Source organism: Mesoplodon mirus (assembly GCF_964341445.2).
Source record: "Mesoplodon mirus genome assembly, chromosome: 2".
NCBI classification, from domain to species: domain Eukaryota; kingdom Metazoa; phylum Chordata; class Mammalia; order Artiodactyla; family Ziphiidae; genus Mesoplodon; species Mesoplodon mirus.
The window spans coordinates 191,010,534-191,023,034 of NC_138977.1; the positions used below are offsets into that span (position 1 = coordinate 191,010,534).

The 12,501-nt window shown below is 38.0% G+C and overlaps 1 protein-coding gene across 2 annotated transcripts in view; it reads left to right on the forward strand.

Annotated features, from left to right (window-relative positions):
* The first annotated feature begins 1,064 nt into the window (after positions 1 to 1,064).
* A1CF (APOBEC1 complementation factor) overlaps positions 1,065 to 12,501 on the forward strand; it is a 78,775-nt gene continuing 67,338 nt past the window's right edge. For both annotated transcript variants that reach the window (XM_082639207.1, XM_082639208.1), the window contains exon 1: positions 1,065 to 1,145. The gene's annotated coding sequence lies outside the window, so the exon portion shown is untranslated. The remainder of the gene's footprint in view (positions 1,146 to 12,501) is intronic.

A 12,501-nucleotide genomic window follows, 5' to 3' on the forward strand; every position in this document is an offset into this window, starting at 1 on the left:
AGGTAAATCAAGGCTTCCTCGTGTTTGAGAACTGAAAACTGTGGGCAGAACTAGCATTCTGACAGTATACTTTATTTTCCCAGATGTGCGTAGTCGACTTATCTTCCTCTATGTCCATATTATGGAATGATTGTTTGTTAAAAAAAAAAAAAAGAAAGCACAGAATGAACAAGTACTTCTGTTAATAGTTGGTTCCTAGAAAATCAGATTCCTCTTATTAGAACTGAAACCAAGTGTGCCCTCTAATTTTAGCGCGGGGACCTGTAGTTTATAAACCCTTACAATTTGCTCAAAATTAGGAGAGTTTTAGTTCTTTTTTTTTTTTTTAAGTGGGCTTTATGACCCTTAGAAATTTCCTCTATAGACAGGAGCTCTTCTCAGAGAACTGAGAACGTAGAATTTATATCTTTGGAAATAACATTTTCCTATTCTTCAAGAAATGAACAAGTAATAGAACAATAGCTTTGGCTCTCATATAACCTCAGTACATGACTGATTATTATGGCTCCCTCTTAAAATCTGAATGAGCAGCCTGTATAAAAAGAAGCATGCTTTCCCCAACCTGATCCGACCCTATTTATTTGGTTATATAAATGCTTTTTGTGTTTTATTTTGGTAAGTCTGCATTTATCTACATACTTGACCTAAAACTCCACACTTTATTCCATGTAATACAGTGACATAGGAAGTGTGGAGGGGAAAAAAAAGGAAACATTCTCCTAAATTACCATAGGGTTAATATCATTTTGGCATAGCAGAAAACAAGGGAGCCAATATAAAGAAAAGCTTAGTTACCCAAATTGCAGTGAGTTCTACTTTTAAAATATATCACTTAAAACGGCATCAAAATAATATTCATGTTAATGATTTTTAATGCAAAATTCATTTTAATATGGTAAACAAATGACAACAGTAATTTTGTAGATTCTGCTTGGGTTGTAGTGACCCAATTATCTGGTCAAAGGGCTGCATGGATGCAAGAGACAGGGTGAGTTAAAGTTTAACATCCAGGAATTGTAAACCAAGCCTAAAGCCACTGAACCTTTGGAGTTTGATATGATGATTAGAGCATACCCAGAGTGACACGTTGAATTCGCCATAATCAAGGAAACCTTTTCCGGGTGGGGATCTCTGAAATCACTCAGGTATTGTCCATGTGTTTTGCTTTTTCTATCTCAACTGTGTGAAACTGTGCGGTGTGGATCAGTGGGAATGCAGTGAAAACAGTTTTTACCCTCTTCCACTATAGAGCTGAATTCAGAGATTTTTCTAGTTTGTTTTTATACTAATGAAGCCACCTGAAAACAAAAGAAAATTAGAATGATCACATAATCTCAAAATGAGATGGCAGCTGTTTTTGCTCCTTGATTTAATCAATTTCTGAGGGTTAAAAAAAATGTAGATTTATCACTTTGGGTATAAGAGTAAGGCTAATGTTTCTGAGAAATGTATTTAGCAATAGCCAGACAGCTGGGAGAGTTGTGGTTGACTGCCTGTCCTGGTCCTCAGATCCCAGGAAACGTAAAAGTATAATTAACAAGAGAAATAGTATTAACGTCACTGACAGATTCTGAGTTCTCTGTATAGGTCATAATTTCTACCATACTTTAGACTTCATATATTCAATTATCTTCTTTCCTCTCCTCCTTTATCCTGCACCACCACCAAACACACACACACACACACACACACACAGAGTCATGGACAATGATTGGTTTGAGTATATTAAATCTCAACCTTGAGATGGCTAATTATTAGATCTTTTCCTTTCAGGATGGTTTGGGCAACTGTGTTGCAGTGGATATATTTCACATGATCATTTTGTTCACTCCAACAAGATGATTCACAATCAGACTATGATGGTATTTTACCTAAAAAAAGAAATCAATCAGGGCACTTACCAGGAATATCCCATTCCTCCCAGAAATCTCTTAAATACTCTGATTGAAATAGTTTTGTTCTATGATTACCAAAGTAAGTTCCAAGGAGAATGGGTTCCCAAACAAGTTTCTTTACCATGGGACTTCTGAGATGTGTATTGTATATCTCCAAGAAGATGACTAACACACCATCATTTGTGCATTGTGCAGGATTAGTGTTCTGCAAAACGTGCATTAGCAAATTTAACTCTAGTTGTATACAATTTAAGATCATCAAAGATGTGGCGGTCTGGTCTGAAACATTCTTTTTTATTAATATATGCTGAGATGCATACAGTAGGAGCATAGGTCTGGAAATAAAAGTGAAATCACTAACTTGTCAAAACACTGAGGGCTTTCCCTGCTAAATACAGGTAATAGACAAATGACTTACAGGTTCATTTTTAAGGGCAATATTTTCTGGAATAGTATTGATACTGCCCATTTGAGATAGTTCTCACATTTTACTGTTTCAATTTATTATTTATCAAGTGTAAGGGAAGGAGAAAGATAGTTGTTGAGAAAAAAGAAATTAGTTGTTATGGGCAAACATAAAATGACATAGTGGATATGAAAACACTGAATATTTGGTTATTATTTCCAATTGGGCTAATACCAAGTTGCTTTTGTGTCTTTTCAAATATAGCATTTCCTACACTGTATTCAGTGGGCATTAATATATGTGGCTCAAAAAGAGGGATTCTATTGTCAAGTAAGTTGAGGAAATGGTGGTTGGACAAGTTAAAGCAGGGCTTGTTACTACATGAGTATTTTGAATAATAATAATAACAGACATTTATTATGCATATTGCCAAGTGCACTTCTAAGTGCTTTCCATGAGTTTATCTCAAGTTATTCTTAGAAGAGTCAGATAAGGTAGATACTATTATAACATTTTTCAAAATGAGAAAACTGAGGCACAAGTAAGTTACCTAATGGGCTGAAAATCACCCAGTTAGGAGGTGGCAGAGCCAAGTTCCCCAGCCAAGTGGTCTGACTCCAGAGCCCAAGCATAGAACCATGAGACCGTCCTCACAATGACTGGAGATTTATTCTGTGTGTAAATACATTCATTCATCTTGAATATCTAGGAGAGTAAGCAATGTTCTGTTTCCTAAGCTTAATTTACAACAGAACATCTTCTTTCAGTAACATTTATTAACATCTCTCAGAAATGGTATTCCTCAGACTACAGATTAAGACAGAACAAATCATTTTTATAACCCGTGTTCAGCATTCATAACAACCAGAATTGACTGAAACCATCACTATTGAAATCATCATGACTGAAAACCTCTTAGGTACTTTAGAGTCTAACCATCTTTCGTCAAACAGGTCCATGCTTATCTTAGAGACTTTCCAAATTAATTATAGACAGAACACTGGACTTTTCTCCTGACAGAGCTGGGTTGGACTGCTTGTTCACAAACTCCCTAGGTTTGTGACCCTGGGCATGATATTCAGCTTCCCTAAATCTCAGAATCCTCAAAGGTAAAATGGGGGCAAAATCTGTCCTGCAGAATTTAGTAAAGATTAAATGAGATGATAAAGCAAAATAGTTAAGCACAGTCCCTGGTACACAGGAGGAATTCAGCAAAACTCTTTTCCCTTTCCGTTTCCCTGTTGGTAAAAACCTCCAGAAAAGTTTCCTAAAACTTTCCAAACTTACCTATTAACTCCTCTTTGTCAAAACAATGCTACTATCATTTAAATGAAAAGCTGTATGTAAACAATGAAGTTTTTTTGTGAGTCACAAAGTGAAACCCCATTCCATTTATTCAGAAAATAAGACAACTTATCATTCTCTTTTATTCTAAAAAAAATAATTTTTTCACTGAGACCCACAAGACACCCTGTCACAGTGTGTGTTCATTTCATCACACAGCCAGTTGATATTAAAAATCTGTTTCAATAACTATCTTTTAAAATACTGTCATCCTACAGAAACCTGGGCAGTATGGGTAGTACGCTGGGTACTATTGCACAATGGTTTTCATTACCTTATGTGTCTCTAAATGACTCAATAAGTTCAAACAAGATGGTATTGATCCACAGAGGATAAACACCATTTTATCTTATTCATGGAAACAGTAACCAGGCTCTTCTAAAGTGCAGTCGTAACAGTCCAAACTCCCCCAGGGAAAGCATCTAGAAAACGAACAGCACGACTACAGTGACATTCTGTATTAGAAATCTAAATCCCATCTGCTCCTTGGCCTAATAAAGTAAAATCCAGGCAGTAATTAACAAATATTTAATTTGTTGCTGATTCGATCAGAAAAGCTGATTTATCTCTTTATTCCATCAAACCTAACCCAACTAGGTTATCAGCATTAAAAACTATTTCAAATTTTTATTTTAATAAATTAGAATTTTGTGATGAATATTTTTGATGGATCCAAATGAAAAATTAAAGTATTTATCTTTGTAAAAATAGTTGTCTTGACTAAAATATACCGGTATCTTAAGCTCTCAGATTTGATTTTCTTTTAAAGCTTGTTTTTTCCTTATTCGGATATATACGTAGAACTTTATATATGTAGGTATTACTGATCATACAGAAAACATTTTCCAGATTTGCTTATTCCAATAAGACTCAGTTCGTGCTAATATTAAGAGGAAAGTAATAATAAGGATTAGGATAACTCTCTCTAGTTTGCAAGGTTATGTACAGGGTTCTGCCCCAGTCAGTAATGTGGCTAAAGAGAATTAGAATATGACAATTTGGCCAGAAGGAATGACTAAGCCAGCAAACCGGTTTGCAATTCTATCAAAATCCCTCCTTCAAGGACATAGCAATGTCTTCTCTTCCTCTAGGAGTTAAAAAATGACCATTGTTTTGGGATGCCCAGTAGACTTAACACTAGATTTACAGAGCAAAATTAACTACCATGATACCTTATTTCTATAGAATATTCTAGTTCACAGAGCATTTTATACAGAAGAATTTAGATTTTTTTAATGCCAAATTTCTTCATAGTCAATTTAGTAATCCTAGTTTCTTCAAGGTAATTGTCATTATTCATCACTGAATGATGCTCTCACCTAGAGTTTATAAGCTTAGCTCCATTTATGTAGCAATAGTGCAGACTACGTAGGGAGCCTTCAACTACTGTCCTGGGCATTAACTGATTTGTTGATGAATTAAGAGGTTTGATGAAACTGTGAAGGAAGGATATAAGGATCCAGATGGAAGCTGAGAGGAGAACAAGTCCCATGCAGGTCCCAGAAGAAAACAACCCTAAAAAGATTTAAACCAGTGCAGATGCTGTAACTAAGATAGTGAAGGAAACAAAGAAGGGAAGATTCTATAACATCTCCTAAAAAACTGACAGAGCACTGGCAGGGCATTAGGTATAAACGCAATTGATTTTCACTTCTATTAACCCATCTGTAGTAGCCTTCTATCCAGCTTGTCTATTAGGTTTATATTTCGTGCTCAGCTGGGGCTCAGCTGGGGCCTTCTGCATGAATTGGCTTAGCCTAAAACCTGTGCTTACTTGCAGTGGAAGTCAAAAAGCAGAATCTGATACCACAGAGGAGAAAACTCTGTTGGCACATACAAATGCCCCCCTTAGGAACCCTCTTTCCAATCCTCTTTCCTGAAGAGCCCTAACACGGCCTCACAATTCAGGCATTTACTACCAGCCAATGGACACTGTATGATAATGATAACAATGATATTAATAATAGCTCTTATATCCTTATATAGCTCCTGCCATATGCCAGACACATAGATTAACTCATTTAATCCTCTGGAATCTCCTGGAATTGGTACTGGTGCAATTCCATTTTTCCAGGAAAGAGGTGATGTCTCAGAGACATGAAAAAAATTGCCCAAGATCACACAGTGAATCAGTGGTAGAAACAAGAGTGAACTCCAGCAGTCTGGCACATAGACCCTGCAAACAGAATAAAAATGGAACACTGAGAAGCACTGAGTCTTGGAGTTAAAAGGAAACGTTGAGGTCCTTTGATAGAGAAAAAGCTATATGAGTGCCCCAGGGATAAAAGACACTTTTTATTAGGGTAAGAACCCATGTGCAGGACTCCATCCCTCAGGCAGGCCCTTTCCATTATACCACCTCCCAAAGGACAGCATTTCTAATTCATCCTGATTCTCTATGCAGACTCTGAGAGAGAGATTAATAGGACCTCCACGATTATGAGGAAATATTCCCTTCACTCTGAGTGCCACTCTCCCTGTTACGTTCAGATTCAGGGACTGACACAGCCAGAGAGGCAGTTAAAGAAGACCTCTCTTGTGAACAAAGAGACTGCCAGGCCCAGGACACAGAGGAAATATGCACAGGCACAGGCCAGGAACACAGTGGCGTCACCTCTGAAAATACAAAGTAATTGTCCTGAATGACTTGGCTGCCTTACACTCGAATTCTGTTAGCGTCTGAAAAGGACATAGCACCTCCCACCTGGAGGACACACCCTTCTCCCCAGGGAAAGGATAATTGGGTTGCTAGGTCTCTGAATGCTAAGGGAATCCCATATTTAAACTGACCTAATTTGGAGCTTTAAATTGGAACCCAGATGCACCCAAATAGCAGCTCCATCAGCCTCAATAGAGTTCTTCATTTAGGATAAAAAGAGTATGTTTCCAGAAGTTCCTTTTTAAAATACAAATTAGTTGGAATACAGAGTGGGAGTGATCAGGGCACTTTGAGGTGTTGACATATAGGAACACCGTAGCCTAAAATCACCTAGCATATTCACTAGTCTCATAAAGCCTTAGGAAAATGGTACTTAGGACAAGCAAGTTTTGATGGTGGGGAAGAGAAGACGTACAGGAGAGATGGCCCAGGGTGAAAGTGTCATGGGTAACCAGAGGATAATAGAAGGTATTTGAATGGCAGGTGTTTGTCTGATTTTTGAGAAAGAATTTACGTATTAAATAATTTTGATTTATTATTAAAGTCATTTGAGCATCACACTTACCAGGTACTAATTCCTCCACGTGTCTCTCTCATTTCATAAGTTACTTAATACAACTGCATTACTTACGTTGGAATTAATCAGGAAATGCCATTATGAGGTCCCAGAGGGTAATAAAGATAAGAGAAAAAATTACAATGTCTAGAAACTCTTATTCTTATTTGCCTTTCAAAATAAGCCATAAGATCAAATATTTACTAAAATAATAATAATTTAGTTTATTACTTCCAATAATAATAATTCAATATTTCAAAGTATTCCCCAAATTCCAATGAAACAAAGCTGATTCATGGTGCTGGAATGGCCAAGAGGGAGATGAATACAATGTTAAAGCAGAAGGCTCTGGACTCAGAATGCCTGGGCTCAAATCCTAGTTTCACCACTTACTAGCCATGTGACCTTCAGCAAGGTAACTTCTCTGTGCCTGTTTCCTCTGCTGTAAAATCAAGGTTGCTTTGAGATTAGATCAGAAGTTACACATGAAGATCTTAGAACAATACCAAGTAAGTGTGCATAAACCTCAGCTATTGCAGCTGTAATTCTCATCTCATTTCTGTGTTGATTTCACAGTGCTTTACTTGAGGAAAATGGTTAGAAGAGAGAGAGGCTATGGGGTCAAAATGTAGAAAGTGTATTTTAGCCTGGAAGTCAGTGGCTTAGAAATTAACTATCCCCACGACTGGCTTGCTGTGCAAATTGGGAACAATTTCTCCCTGACTATTGCAGTTTTCCCAAGGCAGAGATGTTCTCTATCATAGGCAGGGCCTCCTAATTAAGTCAGTATAGAGTGATTTAAAGGAACCTGGGTAATTAGCAAGAGAAACAGGCTAGAAATCTGGTCTGAAATCACCCCAGAGTAGAAACCTCTCAGGCTCTGTTATTTTCACTGTTATGACAAAAAAAAAAAAAAAAAAAAAAAAATCAAAGTATTCAAAGGCACAATCAATACTCTTTATTGAATAAAATAGCCACATAACTGGGGACAGAAGGCGAGAAGGTAGAAGAGATAAAGAAAAACATTAGTGAGTGTCATGTACCATGCTCCGTGCTGTGCACTTATCCAATAAAGAAAAACATTAGTGAGTGTCATGTACCAAGCTCCGTGCTGTGCACTTATCCAATCACTTTGAATCACTATAACAACCCTATAAGGCAGGCATCACTATCTCCAATTTTGAAATGAAGAAACTGGGAGCCAGTTATAAATAACTTAACCCAAGTTTGCAAAGTTCTTAAAGGATGGAACTCAATATTTGAACCTAAGTCAGTATGACTTCATGATCCCATGGTTTTTTGTTCATTATTGACTATGACACCCTTAGACTTGTGAACCAATAATGAACAACACAGTGCAAAATATTGTATATTCTAACATCCTGTGGTGAAACTAGAAAATTAGGAAAAAGAGGACAAAGTCTGGAGTAGTCAGAGGGGATATATAACATGTCCATTCTGTTTAGCAAATATGTATGAAGTGCCAACTAACACGAGGCTAAGGGCTAAGAAGATGAGTGTACATCCTTGGTGGGTTTATGGCCCTCCCTCTCTTTATCCTACCTTCATTCCTCAATGAATGAATGAGGAATGAATGTAGGATGTTCTGTCCTCCTTTTTCTTTTCCATCTGTCTCTAAACTAATCTTTCTGCCTTTAAGCTGTTCTCAACAAAACTCACGTGTTATCTTTCTAAAGTACACAGGGTCCTAGAATTCTTCCATGCTGTTCCCAGTGACTTCATAATACAATGCAAACACTCTTATCATGTCAATATTGATTTAATTCTTGCCTACCTTACCAGCTTTATCTTCTGTCACTCTTGCTCCCTCTCTCGAGAAACCCCCTCCCAACTTGAATTCAACATTCTAATCATACTCAAGCTTCTCAACCATCCATATTATTTTCACTTACTCCTCTGTCCCCTAGAGTCCCTTTCTTCTCCCTTCTCCTAACTCCTAGCCATCCTTCAAACTAGCCTGAGTAGAGGGAATGTATACACTGGAAATTAATATGAAGTACAACATTGGAGAAGTTTGGTAATAAGATAGAAAAATTGACATTAGTTCATAGAGTTATATGAGGCCATTGGAATTATTTTATTTGAAGAGTAATATAAAATGGATATTTAAGAAAATCAACCAGTGTTGTACCGATGACATTAGAGTTAGAAAAGACTAGAGGCTGAATTACAGCAATGATCTAGGTATTAAATGATGGCTGCAGAGATGATAATTAATGGCAGTGGGAATTCAAAAGAAAGCAAAGTATCAGAACCCAGTGGCTGACTAGAAATAAGGAGGCAAGAATTTCATAAGGGCAGTTTATACCAACGCATATGAGTTAACATAAAATCAGAATTTATATAATCTTTTTTTTCACTGTGATTGAAATTTATTATTTTGTTTATATATACATTTGAGCTGATTTTATTTTTGCAACCAAAAAATACTGCATTGACACAATTTAATCATTGACATACACTAGGATCTTTTCTTTCATCTTCAAAAGTTCTGTCTAGCTGACTCTTGTCCTTGAAGCAAATTGTCCAATTTTGAGAGGTAGAACTATAAATCTAAGTAGTTGTATGTGTGGTCAGACTGCCCGGAATTTGTATGAGTAAATTCCATAGATGTTTCAGGAGGTACAGACTGTTTTTCTTGCCCCCTGCCTTTATTTTCTGACACTGAGTCTTGGAAGTTTCTGGCTTTTCAGTGGAAAAAAAAACTGAATCGTGGAAACAAACACTCCAAATTATTCATTCATCAGGCTTCGCACAATCTGGTCTTTAATCTTTCACTTTTTCTAAGTGCATCAGGTTGGGAGCAGCCATATGGTTGTAATGCTGGGAGGGCTGGGGAAGGCTAGATGTGAGACCAGGGCAGAATTTGGGGTTGTTGACAAAGAGCAGGGAGAAGAGGATCTGGATTTCTTTCAGAAGCCTGAATCTTTGGAGGGCAGTCTACAATCGGGGATGAGAGATGGATGCTGCAATTGGTCAGCTTGGGTTTGACTAGCTAAGTAGAGGACATGAAGAACACATGGCCAGAGCCCTGTGCTACTCATCCCGGTGAGATACAACTGTGGGCTAGCCAGAGCCCTGAAATTCTTACTACAGGAAACTGTCACCGGCTTCTCTGTGAGAATTACAATTGCAGGCAATTCATAAAGCACGGAGGGACTTCCCTGGTGGTGCAGTGGTCAAGAAGCCGCCTGCCAGTGCAGGGGACACGGGTTCGTACCTGGTCTGGCAAGATCCCACATGCCAGGGAGCAACAAAGCCCATGCACCACAACTACTGAGCCTGCACTCCAGAGCCCACGAGCACAAACTACTGAGCCCCCGTGTCACAACCACTGAAGCCTGCATGCCTAGAGCCCATGCTGCGCAACAAGAGAAGCCACCACGATGAGAAGCATGTGCACCGCAACGAAGAGTAACCCCTGCTTGTCTCATCTAGAGAAAGCCTGTGTGTAACAATGAAGACCCAACACAGCCAAAAAAAAAAAACAACAACGGTACATTAAAAAAAAAAAAAAAAAAGAAAACACCAAGCAGAACCATTTGCTACATCTCTTATCAAGGTATATCAGATGGCAAGTCACCCTTACTCAGTGACCTAGTTATAGAATATCCATATAATCTTTTTTTTTAAGGGAAACATAAGGTTGGCCTTTATTGAAAGAGTCAGACTGCCTCAGGGCCATTGTACTACAGAGCTTTAGGTAGTTGGAATTTGTAAGCTTCACTCCAGGATTGAATGTATTCCATCAGTCAGCGATTGGCAGCCTTGGTGAACATTGAGTTTTCAATTTAATTTTTCCAAATTGGTCTGAAGAAACCAGATGCAGGAACTAAGTTCAAAAGGACAATCTCAACGAGAATAAAAAGAGACATGATAACACCAGACCTCACCAGCTCATCAGGTCTCTGTAATCAGACACACAAATAATTGGTCCCAGGACTATTGGATAAACATCTGCTTTTAAGCTGAAGGATATCTATCCTATCACAGCTGTATGCTGTGATTACCACCATACCAATTTGTAAGTCAACTTAGAAATTCAACATACATGCAAAGAAATTCTACTCTTCTTGTTAGGTTATGTGATTCTAGAATTTCTAAACTCTGCCAGTTCTCTTTCCCAGGGATCTTTAAGAAAGTCAGGCATGGAGTCAGAGTTGGGAATTATTATTGAGAGAAGATAACACAGTAGCCATCTGTACCTTGATCTTACATGTACTAGAACAATGACAACACCAAAACCATGTATGTATATGTATTAGCCAGGGTTCTCCAGAGAAACAGAACCAATATTCCAATTGGAATCCTAACTGGCTAATACATATACCTACATAGTTTTAGTGTTGTCATTGTTCTAGTATCTGTAAGATACATATAAATCTATTTATCTATCAATAGATAAAGAGGTTTATTATAAGGAATTGGCTCATCTGATTATGGAGGCTGACAAGTCCCAAGATCTGCAGTTGGCAATCTGGAGACCCAGGAGAGCCAACATGTAGTTCCTGTCTGAAAGCCAGAAGGCTTCCCAAGAAAAGCCAATGTTTCAGTTCAACTCTGAATGCAGGAAGAGACTGATGTCCTAGCTCAAGCACTCAGGCAGGATAGAGGTCTCCCTCTCTTTTTTTTTTTTTTTTTTTTGTAATAAACTGGGCATTCTCTCATATTTAGCCTTTTTATTCTATTCAGACCTTCAGTTGATTAGGTGAGGCTCACCCACATTAGGAAGAGCAATCTGCTTTACTCAGTCTATCAATTCAAACATTCATCTCATCCAGAAATACCCTCAAAGACACACCCAGAATAATGCTTGGTCAAATGTCTGGGCACTCTGTGACCCAGTCATGTTGATTCATAAAATTAACCATCACAGTATAACCTTAAGGGAATAGAAAGCACCTCATGTTGTCTGGTCTTAAGGATGTCCATTCCTTCTCCATTACCCACTCCTTCATCCAACACATGTACAGTTTCCATCTGCTGTTAAAATTTTCCAAAGTCTTTTTTGGATTAAAAAAACTGCTATTCATCTCTCAATATTCAATGTTGTCAAGGACAAGTCACTTATGAGGATCTCTGGTTCAGAGTTTCTGATATTCTTATCCAAGTTGAGCAGAAGCTGGAGGATTTGTAAGGGAGTGGTGGTGTCAGAACCAGCTACAAAAGGAAACTTCTTGTGTGATGTTGTGCTATCAACACTGGCCACCAGGAGTTTATTCACCCTTATGTATATATACACATTCATAGCCACACATGTGCTTGTGCATTCCTACATATGTACAACCACACACAACCTGATGGTGCAGGCATAAATTCATCTCAACCAGGGAGAGTGTGAAAATAAGGATGGGGACTCTAGGCATATGGCAAATGGGAAACAAGAACAAAGGAACCTAAGAAGTAAGAAGTAACTGGTGTATCTGGGAGACCTGATGGGCTTGAGTGCAGAATAGCTCTAGACTTGGATTGAGAGATAGTCAGAAAAGTAGACTTAGGACAAGATCATGGTGGATGCTGGATGTCAGGCTAAGGGGTTGGACTGTTTCTTTATAGTTAATTATGAGACCAATGAAGAATATTAGAAGGGACTTAGGGAGACTGATCTCGCAGAGGTAGG